This window comes from Antechinus flavipes, chromosome 3, assembly GCF_016432865.1.
Source record: "Antechinus flavipes isolate AdamAnt ecotype Samford, QLD, Australia chromosome 3, AdamAnt_v2, whole genome shotgun sequence".
Classification (NCBI taxonomy): Eukaryota; Metazoa; Chordata; class Mammalia; order Dasyuromorphia; family Dasyuridae; genus Antechinus; species Antechinus flavipes.
The window spans coordinates 7110436-7128621 of NC_067400.1; positions in this window are offsets into that span (position 1 = coordinate 7110436).

Below are 18186 nucleotides of genomic sequence, written 5' to 3' on the forward strand. Positions count from 1 at the left end.
GAGACGGAGGAGAGGGAGAGACGGAGGAGAGGGAGAGATGGGGGGAGAGAAGCAAAGGGAAACGGAGGAGAAGGAAGGGGAGGAAAGAGAGAAGGAAGGGAAGGGGAAAGGGAGAAGCAAGAAGAGGAAGAAGGGGAGAAGGAAGGGAAGGGGAAAGAGAGACAGAAGTGAAGGGGGAAGGAGAGACAGAAGTGAAGGGGGAAGGAGAGACAGAAGTGAAGGGGGAAGGAGAGACAGAAGTGAAGGGGGAAGGAGAGAAGAAAGGGAAGGGGAAGGAGAAAAGAAAGGGGAGGGGGAAGAAGAAAAGAAAGGGGAGGTGGAAGGAGAAAAGAAAAGGGAAGGAAGGAGAAAAGAAAGGGGAAAGGGAAGGAGAAAAGAAAGGGGAAAGGGAAGGAGAAAAGAAAGGGGAAAGGGAAGGAAGGATGGATTGGAGTTTTGAGAGGTTAGATCAATTGCATTGCATCACTCAGCTCATAAATATATAAGGTAGGATTTAAACCTTCTTCTTCTTGGCTTCAAGTCAAGCATGCCATCCACTACACTAGGCTGCCTTTCCAACCTCCACAAGAAAAAGTAATTCTTCATACAAAAGGTCAAATGATCATCATCCAACCTTTACTTGAATTCCTGCAATAAAAGGGAACTCACTATCTCCAAGGCAGCCCATCGCACTTTGGGAACATAAACTGTTTACCCATAAGACAAACATTTGCACCGAGTTAAGCCAGTTTCAACAACTGGTCTTTTGTAATATAAGGAATTGTTCATCTAGGCCATTCATTGTAATAAGTTGTCTTCAGTTAGGGCAGGGCATCTTTTTGTCAAACAGATTTTTTCTTTATAAGGGTAGCTGTTACATCAAAATATCTTTGTACCCTTAGCCAATTCACTGAGTTCGAATGAAAATCCCTTCACAAAAGTACAGTGTGTGTTCCTCATGTGCTCTGCTTTGGGGATTTGGAACAGTGTGTTTAGATGCCATTGAAGTTTAATGATGATGGCTATTGAGAAGTAGACAGCACTGAGTGTTACAAGATGCTGACAGAAATGAGGAAAGGTATGTGCTAGCTGAGGACTCCCACAAATCAGCTTGCAGGGAAATGGCACTGGAGTGATCAACCACATGGAACTTTGAGATTGATCATTCCATCCCTCCATTTAAGAGGCTAGGGATCCTTGTGCTCTATAATGCCGAGTTTCCTTGGGGTGTTTAATGAATAAATTTCAACTCATTGTTCTGTTGAGAAGCTCCCTGATTTTAGGAATATAGCCATGATTTTTTTTTTTTTGTCCATGAGATCCTTGGACTTTTGATGAGTTTTTGCAAGCCAGACAGCATGGAGCCCTGCATCTCCTGTGTAAGAGGCGTTCAGTGAATTTGGTGAATGAATGCCAAAAATGGCTTATCCGTCACCAGTCCATTCAGAAAAGGAAGGTAATGAGTCAGCGCCACCCACAGCACAGGCTCATTTAGTGGATTGGGTAGGCGGTCCCAGTGCCTGTCACCTCAGCTTAAAAGCCAGCAAATGCTTTCATCTAAGAGAAGCAAATGCCCCTCCGCTTTCCCCAGAGTGCTATACACCAAGTCCCTTGGCTTTGATGCTTCCCATTGCTTAATTTCTTGGTCTGTGACTTTGGCTCAGAGATTTCATTTTGACTCTGCCCCTGGGTCCTGTGACTACTCTGCTATTTTAGTCAAGTCTTCATGGATTTAGAGTCCAACCTCTGCCTTATGAGATCAAGGAAGCATATTGGACTCTGCCTAAATGAATTCCCAAGACACAGCCATCTAGTTCCAACTACTCAGAGAAAAGAGTCCCCTTGACCTCCTCCTTCACAAGTGGTCATTCAGCCAATGCCTGAAGATATCCTACTAGAAGGAATAGGTTAGCCCGCTGAGAGTTCCATCTTGCTTTGGAATAACTGCCATTGTTACTTACTTTACTCCCCATAACAGAAGATTATAAATATTTGTGTGTGTGTGTGTGTGTGTGTGTGTGTGTGTGTGTGTTACAATCTTTGCCATTGTTCCTAATTCTGTGCTCTGTGTTTAAAAGAAATTGAATTTCATTTCCACGTGATGGTCTTTCCAGTAGGATGAAAAAGTTACAGATTTTGCATTTTCTTCCAGATCATCCAATTCCTTAGCTTCCTTTTAAAAAAATTAGCATTTGAAAAAATATCACTATCCTAACCCCAGGTAGTAATTTGAAACTCTTCCCTTTTCTCATTGCTTTCTTCCAAACCATAGCACTGTGTGCTGTCTACAGCACTCATGCTTCAAGCCCTCAATAATTGTCCATCATCAGACATACAAGTAAGTCTAATCAATTGAAAATTGTTAGAAAATGCTCTCTTCTGCTTAGATCCAAGCCCATAATCATTGTATAGGTCACTCCCTGGCGAGTCAGGGGATGCAAACGCACACCTCCTTGAGTATGCATCCTCCTTGCCATCACACAATTGTCATTCCAGCATTCTCTCATCCATATGCTTCCATCATTACACATCACTCACCCCCTCTCCTTTCTTCTCAGGATATAGCTTCCCCAGCACCAATCACCTTTACTTTTTCAGTTTTGCACAAACCCTAAAGTCTCTGACCCCTACTGTAGCCCCAACTGCTCTGATTCCTTATTTGTTAACCATAGCAAATAAGCGCCTCCTAGAAAATACAGAGGAAGTCTCATCCTATCAGATCATCCAACCATTCCTAAGAAATGTCAAGATTGCCCCAGCCCAGTCAACAAAGTACTGATCTGGTAAACCATTTAATATCAAAGGAGTCTTCACAGTAATGTTTTATTCTGGCTCACCATTCATTATTTAGTTCACTGGCCATTGTGAGACTACACATGACATGCTGATCACCTCACTGAGAAGAAAGGTCATTACTAAGAGACTATATATCTGGATGGCAGCCATTGGAACCAGAACAGGGAAAATGTTTTTAGCCTGTGAGATAGAAGCCAGTTGGATTCTGTCAATCCAACAACCTTATTTTTTAAAAATACCTTTAGTATTTCAGGTACAAGGATGTGTGTGTGTGTGTGTGCACACGCGCATGTGCATGTACATGTTGAACTAGATTTGTGACTGTAGTGTAGTACAATCTGCATTTTATCCCAGTTACATTTATTATACAACTTTTCCTCTTGGAGAATTTTCTGGAGTATTAAGAGATTAAATGCCTAGCCCAGAGTCACACATTTAGGAAGTGTCAGAAGTGAACCATGCATTTTCTGACTTCAGGGCCAGCTCTTACAAAATGTCTTCCATTCCCAAAACTCCATGAATATAAAGAGGGGGAAAAAAGCACACACACAAAAATGAATAAACAACAATATATCTTTGCCCTCATAAGTCATCTATTATATTAAATAGTAACAACTCTTTCACAAATCAGTCAATACAAAATGTATGCCCGGTACTATGGAATGATTTCAGGAGGGAGAGTGAGTGAACAATTGGGGAAGGGGAATTTCTGGAATAGCTCATGTAAGACATGGCCTCTGAGTTGTACCTTGAATTAAGCTAAAGAGTAAAGGTATCTGATGGTAAAGGGAATTTATTTCAGACATGGGAGATAGTCCTTGCAGAAGCATAGAAGTGAGAGATTGGCTGTCACAGAAAACTTCTCCTGTTCCCTAATTTATCCTCCGAGTTACATTTTCTGCCACAAAGAGGTTGTTAGCTCCAGAAGACCTGTTAGCCATGCTCGATATTTGTTTTATATCTGTCTAGGAATAAGTGGAGCCCTGGCAACATTGGTAGTTAGTCAAAAATATTTGTCTCTGAATAAAGCCAAGATAGTTCACCCAGTTTGTTGCCTCTATGCTATTTTCTCAACACTCCCCTTCAAACAACTTAAAAATAACACAAATCAGATTCTGGAGCAGCCTGGCTAGCAAAAGGATGAAGTGAAATGTTTTTCCAGCCCAAGACGGCCTAGAAGGTCAGCAGGAGAGCCGACACTAGGGTTGGAGCCAGCCTGGAACACATGCAAAAGCAGCACAAGTGGTGGATCTTGCAGGTAGTTGTGACAATAACAGCTACAACAGCCTCAGGACCTCTCAGGCCAGAGATTGCAAGCAGATTGGCTGATTGGACAGAGAGAGAGAGAGAGAGAATACAGAGAACTGTAAGCTGACATTGGTTACAGGATTGGGCAGTATTTGTAACCTCATTGTCCATATATTGTTCTGGGGTTACGATTGCAGGGCAGAGAATAACATTTGTGATGGATTACAAAGGGAGCAATTATTGCAATTCCAGGGTAGAAAGGAACATCAGCACTTGGGCTGTAATTAGCTAGGAATCTTATTAAGGTTCATGGGCAGAGAGGAGCACTAGAGAGGAGAAGGTCCCCTCCCTGGGTGAAGATAACAGCACAGACTAGGAGAGAAATAACCTACATCTCTCCCTTAATAACATCATCTTGGAAGCAGTGAAAACTTACCGACTCTCAGAACTAGATCGGAAAATAATAGCATGAAAAATCCTGAAGATTGAAATAATGATTTTCTGACTCTAGGTCAGCAGAATAAAAACTTTAACAAAAAGTTCAAAATCAAGAAATGAGTTTAAAAAATAAGCAAACAACAACAAAAGAACATGATCATAAAAAAATGTTACTAGGGTAACAGGAAAGATCAAAGCAAAACCCCAGACGAAGATAATAATTTGAAATAGCTATAAAGTTTCAGAGAAAAATACAAATTGGACATAAGCACAACAAGAACTCCTCAAAGAATTGTTTTTTAAATAAAAATGCTGGACCAAAAATTGGGAAAAGATAGAATGATAAAAGAAAATTGTGGAACAAGAATTAGCTTGGTAAACAAAGCAGAAAACATATCAAAGAAAATACAATTAAAATGTATATATATATATGATTTAAACCTAAAGGGTCATAAGGAAATTAGGGGCGCAAAAAATTTGATTATAAAATATACGGATAAAGGAAGATTTTATAATCATGTAAGAGAGAGAAAGAATTAGAAAAAGTCTAGTGCATAATTTTGATTACATGAAAGTAAAAGCTGTGTGCCTCAATGTAAGAAATATTGTCCTAAACAAAGGAACTCAGAACATGGAGAAAGAGGGTAAAAATATCTAACAAATTAATAGATCACTTAAGACTCTGTGTATTCCTACCCCACAGAGGACAAATATTTGTAAATAAACACTTAAATGTGTCCAAGATGCTCACAACTCTAAAAGAAGCCCTTCTCAGCCCTCTTTCATTCACCTACAACATCTCTACAGTGATTAGGGAAATCCTGGTTATTTCCTTGAATTGACACTGGTGTTTCCTTAATCTCTGTCTTGGATCCTACTTTTTCTCCTGCCAGAAATGGGCTGTCTTTACTGCTTATCCATTTGCTACCAATGTTTCAAGGCCCAATTCCAATGCCAACACTCCATTCATGGTGTCTTCCGTGATAGTCCCATAAGGAACTAACTTTTCCCTTTCTGTCTGTGAAGAATTTTAGCTCTGATCTTATACTTTCCCATTTTATCTTCTAGTAAAGTAGTTTGTATTAGATGGCAACATATTTTGTATCGTTACTTTGTCTGAACTTTCTTTTTTTTCTTCTCTCCATATAAGTTACATTCTTGTAGCAAAAACTAAGTTTCTTGAGGGTAGGGACGTTTCATTTTTTATCTTTTCATTCAGTAACCGCTACAATATCTGAAAATCATATAAAACAAATAAACTCCTGCTACTCTGTAAACATGGCTCTGAGTGATATAAATCACAGTCCCTCTGTGCCTGTCCATTCTGTGGAATAGACAATTCTGTGGAAGGGAATAAAGTAAATTCAAAGGACTTGCTTTTCAATCCTGAACAGATGATTAGTACTTCTGTGGCCAAAGTAGGTCATTTAACTTCTTTTCCCTTTGGCTCTTTTCATTTGTGAAATGGATGGTGTCTAAATTGCTTTTGCATCTTCTAGCTCTAGGTCTCATAATGTCTCCAAACATGCTGGAGACTTCCTTGTTTTCTTCTGGTTTTCTGAGGATACCAGTAGAAATTGTGCAGCTATTGTCCTGTGATCTCCTCATGTGACTGGACTATCTTTGTCACTTGGATATTTTCCTAATGGTCTATATTATTCCAGTCTATCCCTGTATTGCCCATTTTGCAATGTGTAGAGGATACGATTATCCTGCTCACATCATTATGGAATTTGCATTTTCAGTTCTTCCAATACCACCGTGTCCCTTGTTTCAAAACCTTTCAACACCGGGAAAATATTGGCATTTTTAAAACGGGCTTTCCCCAACAGGGAAATGCTTCAAGAATATGAACAAAGAGTTCTCAGAAGAATTTCAAACGATTAAGAACCACTTGAAAGAATGCAATTCTCTAATAACAAGAGAAATTAAAAACACAACCATGAGGTTTTACCTCATACCCACAAAATTAGCAAAGATGAAAAATATGGGGTAGACAGTCCTGGAGAACTTATAGAAAGACAGGGATAGTTGTGTGGTGGAGCTGGGGACCGGCTTTTTGTTTCTGGGAGAAACGGGTTCATTGAAGGAAGGCTTTTTGCTATTCCCCAAAGACAATCCATTTTTCTTCCTCCTCCTGTTTAATTTTAGGTACAAGTTTTTCTTACTTGCCCTGTACCCTAACTGTAAATACTAATGGATGCTTTCTAAAAGTTGTCCAGCAAGGCATGTGTCCTAACCATATGACTTAGCATTCTTCCTTTGCTTGGTTCCCGCTGGGTAGATGGTCAGTACAAATTCTTCTCAATGTTCTTCCAAGAAGCTCTGCACTATGCACAGGCTTGATGCCAAGAGAACAATTCCTTGTGGAACAGGAGCTTTTCGTTATCCCTTTTCAACTTTAACTTCATACTAGCTGTCACTCATCAAATTAAGTCAAACACACACAGTAAGACCGTATATTTTAATTGAATCAATATATATACATGTGGATCCCATGAAAGCAGTTACCGCATCACTGTTTAGTACTAAGCCCCCATGCCTTAGACATTATAGGTTCTTAATAAATGATTGTTGAATTTCACAAGCCCTGATGAATGATGATAGGAAATTTGACAGAAGCCAGAATGACAATATATTTAGGAGGTATAAGATTATGCTCTTTAATGATTAGAGTTGCCTGGGATTTTAAAAAATAATTTGGTTATATATATATGTGTGTGTGTGTGTGTACACATATATGTATGTACATATACATGTGTACATACATATATGTGTACACACACACACACACACACACACACACACAGACTCATTGCTCTGATTTACACATTGAACAATCGACAAGTGTTTATTAAATGCTTAATTTGGACCAATCCCTATACCAGGTAAAGTTGATGCGAGTAAAACGTGATGGTCTTCACCATACTCAAGGAGCTTACCTTTCCTTGTGGAACACAGCAAATGTCCCTGAATAGAAGATTAGAATGGAAAGGAACTTTGTGAATATTCAGCAATTCAGCCCCTCTATTTTAGAATTGGGGGAATAAGGTCTGGAAAGGTGAAGTGACTTCCTTAAAGTCACTCATTCATGCCCATAAGATGAACCAGAGCCAGCCTCTCCTTCTCCTGCCGTCTCTATGGAAAAATACACTTGCTGCATTTTCATTGAGGGAGAAGACATTTTAAAAGATCATTTTCAGTTCCTGGCATTTACCACACTGCCAAGAAATAATGAATGCTTAGAGAAAATAAACAGCAAAGATTCACAGTCTCTAAAGAGGTGAGGCTTTGGGGAGAAAAAGCATATACACACACAGCAAAGCAAACTAAGACAGTATTGCACAGTTCTCTGGTACCTTTCATCAAACTCTAAAATTTCTAGGCAAGGTATAACCAACCCAATATGCAGATGGAGAAATTGATGCATGACTTATCAGGGCCACTGAGTCAGAGTCAAAGCTAAAAGCATTCTGGAGTTCTGAAGCTTAGTTTCATACTTTTAGTGCCCTCAGGCATGACTCCTCAAGCTAAGTCCACTGCAATCTTCTGATGTCCAGAGATCGATAGGGAATATGAGAAAGGGATTCTCCCTGATCTTAGTCCAAGGAGGACAGAGGCTAAAGTATTGAGAAGCATAAATGAGATTTTGCCTTAGAGATGGGCAGGAGTGGGACCAACAGACAGTGTCTTCCCCTGTTCGGTAATTGCTTCATTCAAAAGAATACATTTAAAATCGTTGCCTGGTCTTTTTCTTTTTCCTCTTGATGAGCAATTTCAGGCTTTGAACAAAAGCTTTTGTTTGTTGGGAAGAGAGAGAGCGAGTTCATTTTGGAAGGCATTTTAATTTTCATATTTAATGGAACAGATTGAACAGCAGGGTCTCCTCACTTGATTTTTCCACTCTGAATACCTCCGTGTCCATTTCCCATTCTGTTGGGCTCCTTCGAGGACTTGCTGGACTTTCTGAATTATGCCAGAGAAAGCGATGTTGGAATCAGACATTCCCAGTGCCAAGATGGGGTTATTACTGCCGTGACCAGCCAATTGTCAATCTCCAAGCAGGAAAGCCTGAGCTTTTTGCCCATTCTATCAAGCCCTAAATTGTATGTAATTTTGCAATTCCCTTATCCTACAGCTGAGACCACATGCCTATGCATTCTTGAAAGACCGAAGTATCTGTTATGGTGATGATGGCAGGGAGAGGAGATTTTTCTTCAATACAAAATCTCAGGGAATCTTAATGATGGAAGCAACATTACTGACAGGAGGATCACAGATTTAGAGCTAAAGGCCATCTAATATAAATGCTCATTTTATGGATGAGGAAACCGAGACCCAGTGAAGTTAGCAATTTGTCACAACCAGTGACAGAAGGAAGATGCAAAACTAGTTAGTGCTTCTGACTCTAAGCCCAAAGCTCTTTCTAATCCAAAAACCCCATTTTAGAGATGAGAAAGCTGAGGTCCACAAAAGTATAAATTCAACCAATACCACACAGTTTAAAAGAAGGCAAAGTAAGGATTATAATCTCTTTCATTTTATAGAGACTAAAACTCTGAGCCTAAGGCCACAAAAGCAGTTAGTATGAGAGTCCTTTGAAAATTTTGACACTTAGCTCCAAACCCTGGTACATCCCAATGGGCCATGAAGCTCCCACATGAATCATATTTCCCTGGTTTAGAATGAGTCACTCTTGCAAAGTTAAGTTCTTTATGAATCTTCCTAAAAGAAAAAAACTGTGAGGAAAAGACAAAAGTTGATTTTTTTCATTTAATAATGATAAAGAAATGTGGGTTTGGAGGAGTGGCTACAACTTGTTCAAGGTCTTAGCTAGAAAATGAACAGTCTAACTTCATACTAGATATATGATGAAGATATACTTGATTTCTCTTGGTTTTAGTTTACACAACTATAAAATGAGAGTGGGTAAAGGTCAGTAAATAAGTCAATAAACATTTATTAAGTACCTACTAAGTGCTGGCCATAAGACTAAGTGCTGGGAGTGCAAAAAGAGGAAAAGATGATGTTTTCTCTCAAAGAACTCAATCTAATGTGGGAGACTTAAAGCAAAGAAATATGTACTAATTATATTTATCTTGTAAAGAAAAATAAGGAAGGGAAGGTTCCAATAAAAAAAGGAGTTGCAAGGAAGAGGGAGACATGATGTTAGGGCTAATCTTCCTCAACTGTGGAAACGAGCCTCCTCCCAGCCCCAAACAAGAGATACCTCTCAACCAAAGGAAAAAAGTTGGTGCTGAACAAAGAAACTGGCAGCTCCACTCTGAGTATAAAAGTTTTTTTTTTTTTTTAATAATAATCTGGATTATTTACATAGGGTCTGTATAGGGCAGTTGCCAACAAGATCGCACCATGCAGTCTAGGGTAGCAGCCAGACTATTCTAGTCTGCAAACCACCACACCCCCAAAAGTCCAATGGCAATTGTAGAAATCAGACAAAGAAAGGAGAAGCTATAGAGTATCGTGTATACATTAATGCAGTTTTGCTAATGTTTTGATTTATCGCTTTATAACTGGACCTGGTTCTAGAATCCAGGTGCTAGACCAGTGCAATGGTTATATGTTCAGATACTCAAGGTCATGTATTGACCAGTTTGAGTAAGTCCCCAGACACACACCAGAATATTTTGTGGGCACTTGTTTTTTATAACCTCCCTCTTGGTATGGCTTTCACCCCAATTGGGACCCAATGAACCCTGGTAGGATCCCAACATTGTAACCCAGAAATCTTTGTTATGCCTTTTATAAATCCGGATCCTAAAGGTGAAAACACAATAGATTGTGGTCAAATAAGGGGATTTGAAATTCTTGAATATGGGTGAAGATATTACCATTGTGAGTGAAGTCAAGGTCAAGGATATAATGATATTTGTACATGGTTAAGGTGATGTGGAGAAGTAGCGCATGAGAACCGAGTCAGTGGAGGAACTGAGGGGTTAGTTAGGATTTAAAGGGAAAATCAATACAATATGGCAAAGTCTCCAAGTAAGAGGACCAGAATTGTGGAAGACGGGGAAAAAAATGTGAACCACATTTCAAACTCAAGGAAAACAGGCAATAATCTGTGGGTCTGTACATATCAGCTACCAAATGATTTTGAAGAGTATTTCTAGGTCTGAAATTCTATGAAACACATTTATAGTTAATCTGTTAATAATTATCAAATGCTTACTATAGGCATTTGCTTTGGAATGTAATCATCTAGATTAGGATTTCTTAAACTTTTCCCACTCATGACCCCTTTTTGTCAAGAAAAATTTTATGAAACCCCGAGTTTATAGGTATATAAAAAGGGTACACTGATAATAAATCATAATTCATGACCTTTTCACACTCAGTTACATGACCCCATATGTGATTGAAACCCAAAGTTTAAGAAACTTTGATCTAGATGTCACAGGAAAGTCATGATTAGGTCTATAAAAAAAATTAGTTAAGAAAGGGAAAGAAAAAAGAGAGAGGGAGGAAAGAAGCAGAGGGGAAGAAGGAAGAAGGGGTAGGGATAAAGGGAGTGAGTAAGGGAAAGAGGTAAGAGGATGGGTGAAGGGGGGGAGAGGAAGAAGAGAGGAAGGAAGGAAAAAAAAGTAGGAAGGAAAGAATAGCAATCTGACCAGGGCTACATTAACAACTATCACTCTATTGACAAAGAAGATCCTCATAGAATTGACTTACAACTTCTGATTAGGATGCAAGAGCTAGCCTTAGGATGTCCTGTAATGTATTTCCTGAATCCCTATCACTGCATGTCCCATTTTTTAAAGAAACAAATTAAGTAAGATTTTAGAAAGGGCATTTAGTAAGCAGGTATAGTAAGTGGATTTGTCATTAAAAATATATATTCCCAAATTGCCAGCATGTTATTTTCTTGAACTTACAAGTTCCCTCGGAAATTTTAATGAGGCACACATGTAGAAAACATATGTGACAAAGGGATTCTTCCAATCTATTGGTCATTAAAACTATTTTTCTCCCTTTCTAAAGTCCTTATGAATTTCTAAAGTATAACTTTCAGGGAGATTAAGAAGCAATGCCCCTATAGAATTTATAGATGATACTTCTCTCAATCTCAAATTAAAACAATCTACAAGTTATCTATCTTTACTGTGTCTACTTTGTCCTTGCTAAGCCATTAAAGTCCCATGAAGATACTGCTATCAACCACTGATGCTCTCGAGATAGACTCCAGTGGACACAGCTACTCCTGCTGATGAGAACTCTAGATATTATGACCTTCTTCTGCAAAGAGGAAGGATAAAACAGATTGTTCCCTTCATCTCTACAAGGGCAATTCATTTTCAAGAGCTCGTCAACATTAGATTTAAAGATTTCTCACCCAGAATAATTTGCTACAAAGTTTTATGGTGTACTCTTTCCCTACCTATGAACGGTACCTGGTGTGAAACTCAAAAATAAAGTATAATGTTAGTGACTCAAGATAACATCAAATACAGGTAATAAAAAGGTAAATTCATAATCCCTGTCTGCTAGAAATCCTTTCTTGAATACTTTTGTAAAGGGCTTATGAGGTTGTCCATAGTTGTGTCTCTCTGCTGAGCTCTGAGGATTGGTGACTTGATTGAGTACAGTTGCACCTTCCATTCATCACAAATAGTCATGCTCTCTGAAGTTGCCATTGTTCTATGATGACCAGCTTTTCATGTCTCTTTTGGATTGAGTAGGAGGGAAAAATATTTCTTTAGAATCTATTATATACTTAGTATACTAAGTCCTTTACTTTTATTATCTCATTTGATCCTCACAACAATCTTGCTAAACAGTTGCTATTACACACATACAAACATAGATTTCATGATGATTGAAATGTCTTGTGCTAAGAATCTCATATAAATGTGTCATAATGAAAGTGCTTTATCCATCTAAAATTTATATAGAAATGAGTTATCATTGTGTTTTATTTTGTCTCTATTGGGAGTTGGTTGTTGAATGGGCCCTACTAAGCATGACTGAGATTAGACAGGCAGACTTAGTGGGTAACTGAAGTGTGCCTTAGCAGCAGACTATCTGAGAAGTCATCAGTAACATCAGTAGGTTCCAGGTAGACAGAAGATCCTTTGCAGCAAAGACAGTTATGGAAGTAGATGTGAAGGACACTGTTCCAGGAATCAGCACTATGAAAGAAGATTCCTGCTATCCAGCCAGTCCAATGGACTATGGCTTGGGGAAGTATCCAGATTATTACATAGATGAAGATGTGTCATAGAGCAGGAGATATTTATTGTCAAATGATAAGATTAGAATCCTCAAATCTGCTTAGTTTCTCAACTCAAGTACCATCTCCTCTCTTTTTGGAGCTTCCATGTACTAATGCTTTTCCCACCTCTACTCTCACTTAAAACTATATATTTCTGTTGTCTATGTGCCCTAAGGGAGAGAAAGCCAGCCTCAGAACCAGAATAGTCTGAATTTGGTCTTGCTTTGCAGAGGGCTGAACTTTGGAGAAGTATACTTGAAACAAGGTGTTAACTCAATGGAATTGAGGAGATCATGGTTTTCGTGTGTGTGTGTATGTGTGTGTGTGTGTGTACATATATATATATATATATATAAAGAGAGAGAGATAAACTAGTGTGTGTATATATATATATATATATATACATATACATATACATACATATACACACACACACACACACATACACTAGAAAACCATGATCTCCTCAATTCCACTGAGTTAACACCATGTTTCAAGTATACTTCTCCAAAGTTCCAGCTCTCTACATTGCTTCTAACATTTGTTGGCTAACTTTATCTGTGCTTTGACTGCCTCTCTCTGACTCTAGATTGGTCTGTTCTGAATTCTTAGAGGTCATTTTCTTGTCAGAAAATCTCCTGGGAACTGATGTCAATCCATTGTCAACTACTATTGCTTTCTTTTAGAATTATTTCTCACTTTGTCACTCTTGATACTCTTCCAAACTCCAATAAAATATAAGCTCCTTGAATTCAGCAACTAGTTTATTTTTGCCTTGAGGACTTCATTATTTGATAGTGTCCAGCAAACAATAGGTGCTTAGTAAATGCTGAATAAATGGAGTCATATTGAGAAGAGACCCCTAAATTAGGCAGATAATTGTCTATTTCAGTATTTCCCTGGCCAAGTATGAGTATCTGCCTGTCCTGAATCCTTTGGGTAGCAGTCTAGGGGAGCCAATGGATCGCTTATCAAAAAATGTGTTTAAGGTCATAAAATAAAAAAACAAAGAATCATGAAGGAAACTAAGAACTGTAAAATCATTATCAAAACAATATGCATATACTATATATACATACATATGACATATATGAAAATATATTATGTGTATATATACATAAACTCCAAGGTAAGAATCCTTATCTACTATAGATGGATTTATCTATCTATATATCTGTATATCTATATCTATATCAATCAATCTATCTATAAACTATAGGTATTAAGACCATACATATCTTTATATTGACTTACTGACCATCTGGTCATCAAGAAATACTTCTTATCTACCCAAACTCACAAATCAACTTAAGTGTCATTATTTTCGAGACATGGACATGAACCAATCAAGATTCTTTTTCATAATAGTATCTTATTCTGGAAAACAGAAGTTGCCCTTCAGCCTTACTTTCTGCATTCCTAACAATAAACTCTTCAATATTTTCCTGTGTGACCTTCTCCCTCTAAATAGGACTAAATAAATTGTTCTTTTGTTTTGTTTTTGCACATGTCTAATGTCTTCAGTTACTCTACATCCCAATTTAAGATCAGAAACCCAAACTGGGACACCATTGGGAATGGACATGGTCCATATTAAGCATTTTAGGAGAGTCATTTCTAAAGTTTTACTTAAACCCAGGAAAAACTAAAACTTAATCATGCCACCCCAGTGATAATCCAGCTCTAAATCTATATTCATTATGTCACATAGTTAACAAGCATTTATTAAGCACTTATGTCCAGGCTTTGTCCTGAGCACTGAAGATAATGAGCAAAACAAGATTCTCCATTCTAGGAACTTGTATTCTAATGAAGGAGAGAACATAGAATACATATATCTAGAGTAAGTGGGAGATATTTGCAGAGGTAAGATGTCAATGGCTGAAAGGACCAGAAATGACTTCCTGGTGATGGAATTTTAGTTGAGCCTTGAAGTAAACAAGGAAATTTCAAGATTGTAGAATATCCCCAGTATGAGGACAAAGTCATGAACACAGGAGACAGGACACCTCAAGAGAGCAACAGTTCAAATGAAGTGCATTCTGAAACATGTTGGAACAAAAATCTACTTTTTTAACTTGGAAAATAAATGAAGATCTGACTTTTCCATGAAAGCCTCCCTCAAACTTCTACTGAGGTGCACCTTTGCCTTCTCCATCTTTTAGGATTCCCAATTTGCACCTCAGTTATACTGGATAAAGCAAGGGCTTTGGAGCCAAGTCTTGGATCTATGATTCCAAGAACATAAGGAACTCCCAGGTGAAGAAACCCCTTCTACCAATAGAGATTGGCACCTTCTCTGCATCTTCTAGAGAGTTGACTAGAATAATGATGATTAAATGAACTGGCTAAAGTCCCACAACCAGAAGGTGTTGGAAGGGGGTCTTAAATTGAGTTCTTCCTGACTTTAAGAAGATTTCTCTTTTAATTTCTTGTACTGCACCTACCCAAATCGAGAAAAAAAATGACTCCTATGTTTCCTCTGCCATAACTCACTGTTTATCTTTGTTTAACATCACTAACCTTCATTTTATCCTGTGTCAAAGAGGAAATCAGGTTAGGTGACTTCTAAAGAATTTTTTTAACTCTGGATTTCTTTTCCCATGATTCTTTAAACCTTGGACACATTTATGAAACTGAGTTAAACAAGTAACTGGTGGGGACTTCGTCACTTATGAGAGGAAAAGAGCATCCTGGGGAGGATTATTAGAGTCTAGCTGGGCCACAAGATATAGCAACCCAATTCAATTCAATCCCCCAGTATTTAGGCAGTACATGCTATGGGCCCAGCATTTTGATTGGTCTGGGTAAACAAAAACATACATTCTGCCATCCAAGGGTAATATACTATAAGAGAAGGGATCACATATGTGCACAGAGTAGTGCTTTCTAAGTGTTTGCTGGATTAAATTCGTCCCCATTAACAAGGCCTTCCTCTTTCTCTCTGTCCAGGTCATCTCCAACCTCCTTCCTCTAGCCAATATGGCCGTCAGAAGTACTTTTTGTTCACCAAATTGATCCCCAGCCTGCCCTTTCATCTGGCACCAATAAAGTCTGGCCCTCCATGCTACTATACTGCTTAAGTAATTCCAGATTGGTGCAAAGGCAGAACACATTCTCCAGATGTCCTATGACTGTGGAAGCCAGGACATATTGTTCAGAAAATTGAGTAGCATATTTCATAAGCCAGGACAAACTGCTGGCAGGACTGGAGCCCAACAATGGCTCATGCCGATGGGGCCGATTGTGGCCATGAGCACATACAGATCCCGCACAATGAGGGAATGGACCCGGAATGAAGGGAACTCAAGGTCCATCTCAATATGCCAAAATTCAATAGCATGACTTAAAAAATGACTGCAATGTAGGCTACCCAAATCAGAGTGATCACACAATTGTAAGCAAAATAGAGAACACACTATAAAGATAGAACTAGCTGCTAATAAAGTAGGAGACATTCCTATCCACACATTGTATTGTATATTGCATAGAAGTATAACAGACAAAAAAAAAGTCCCAGAAAGATGAGAAATCATTTCCAGAAGCAGTGGTTGAAAGCGTGTTTAAGGAATTTGTAATTTATTAAGTTGTTGGTTTGGAAAACACACATACACACTACTTATTGCATTTCCTTTTGCTTATGACAAATCTTTTTTTCTGAAAATGGGACTTTTCAATTTTGCTCCAGTGGTGATCACATACACCAACAATACTGGAATATCCAAAGTAAGGGTGCCCAATTGAAGTCAGCCTTTGTTTCTTATTCCAGATTTGGACACAGGGACATGAATAACAAGAACCAAGAACAAACCAGGCTAACTAGAAGTCCTTCCAGGGGGAAAAAACCAGTTTTTTTTTTCCCAATAATAGGGTGACATAGGAAGTTTGAATGTTAAACATGTTTGAATATTTTTTTTAATTTAAAAAAAATTAAGCTATTTGACCAGAAGTCTAGAGGGGCAAAATCTCACCTCAAAATTAAAATGCACATTATATCAATTGGCTAATTTCAGTCATCTATAAACTAGTACATTGGGCTCCCATTAGAGCTTCTGCCATCTAAATGGATTATTTACTCTTCATAATCTGCCAGAAACTAGTTAGCCTTGAATCAAAGAATAAACATTTGAAAAATTCACCAATCTTTGGTGTAAAATCACAAATCAGGCTCAAAAGCTATTCATAGATGCCTTAGAGATCAACATTTAAAGGAAGAAACAAGTCATGTTGGAAACAGAAATGCCAAGAGAAGTACTGTACACTCATCTATGGTTCATTGATAAATCCTGAACAAATATCATGAAAGGTCTACAGTCAATTCAATTAAAAAAAAAAAAAACTATCCATATCCTACTATGTGCTATACACTTTGTTAATTGCTGGAGATACAAATAAGCAAAACTGATACTGTACCTGACCTTAAGGGATTTATAGTCTAACAGAATAAGACATCACACAAAAAGAATCTGAAAAGGGGGGATTGGGGATTTCTGGGACCATGATGTTCTGTGGAGTGAAAAACCAAACAGAACAACTAATAAAACATGGTGAGTTATCTGAAAAGTTCTGAGCCCTTTATAAACAAAGGGATTAGAAGGAGTTAATTGTTCCATCCTCCAGCCCAGTCATCAAAGGGTACAAACAACTCGAGAAGAGATTGGGAATCAAAATCTGAGTCTCAGGGATCAGCTTATCCTGGAGCAAGCAAGATGTTCTGTGGATCAGAAACATTTTTTTTTTTTTTTTGCAGTATGGTACTGCAAAAAGAACTGGAGTTGGAATTATGGAACGTAACTTCAAGTTTTGGATCTATTATTTTCCTCTTTCATCTCTATGGTTTTCTACAAGCTCCTCATCCCACCCACCATGATACACACCATCCCCATGGCTGAAATGAGCTCCCTCCTCATTTCTCTGTCTTAGAATTCCTTCTTTTCTTCCATGCTCAGCTCAGTGACCTACACTGGACCTTTGATGATTTTCTCCCCCCTTCAGCTGCTAGTACCTTTCCAGGTGATAAGAAACCCAGACAGATTAGAAAAGAAAAAGTAGTGTTTTTCCCCCACTTATTTATTTTTAATACACATTGCTTTATGAGTCATGTTGGGAGAGAAAAATCAGAACAAAAGAGAATGATTTGTATTCTTATAAATTTGACACAGTGCTTTATATTTTTTAGAAATGAGACCTTTTTCAGAAATACTGGCTGTAAACATTTTCCCCCAGTTTTGTACTTCCCTTTTAATCTTGTTTCTGTTGGTTTTGTTTGTGCAGAACATTTTTATTTTAATGTAATCAAAGTGGTCCATTTTGTCTTTCATAATGTTCTCTAGTTCTGGAAAGGAAGTTTTCAAGTGATAAACACAAAGGAGTTTCCAGAATGCTCAGCTTTGGTGAAAGGTGTGCGTGAAAGAAAAAAGATAATGACTTGAACATCCCAGGGTCTCCTAGACCCCTTAGCACCTCATCTATAACACTAACAACTCTCCAAA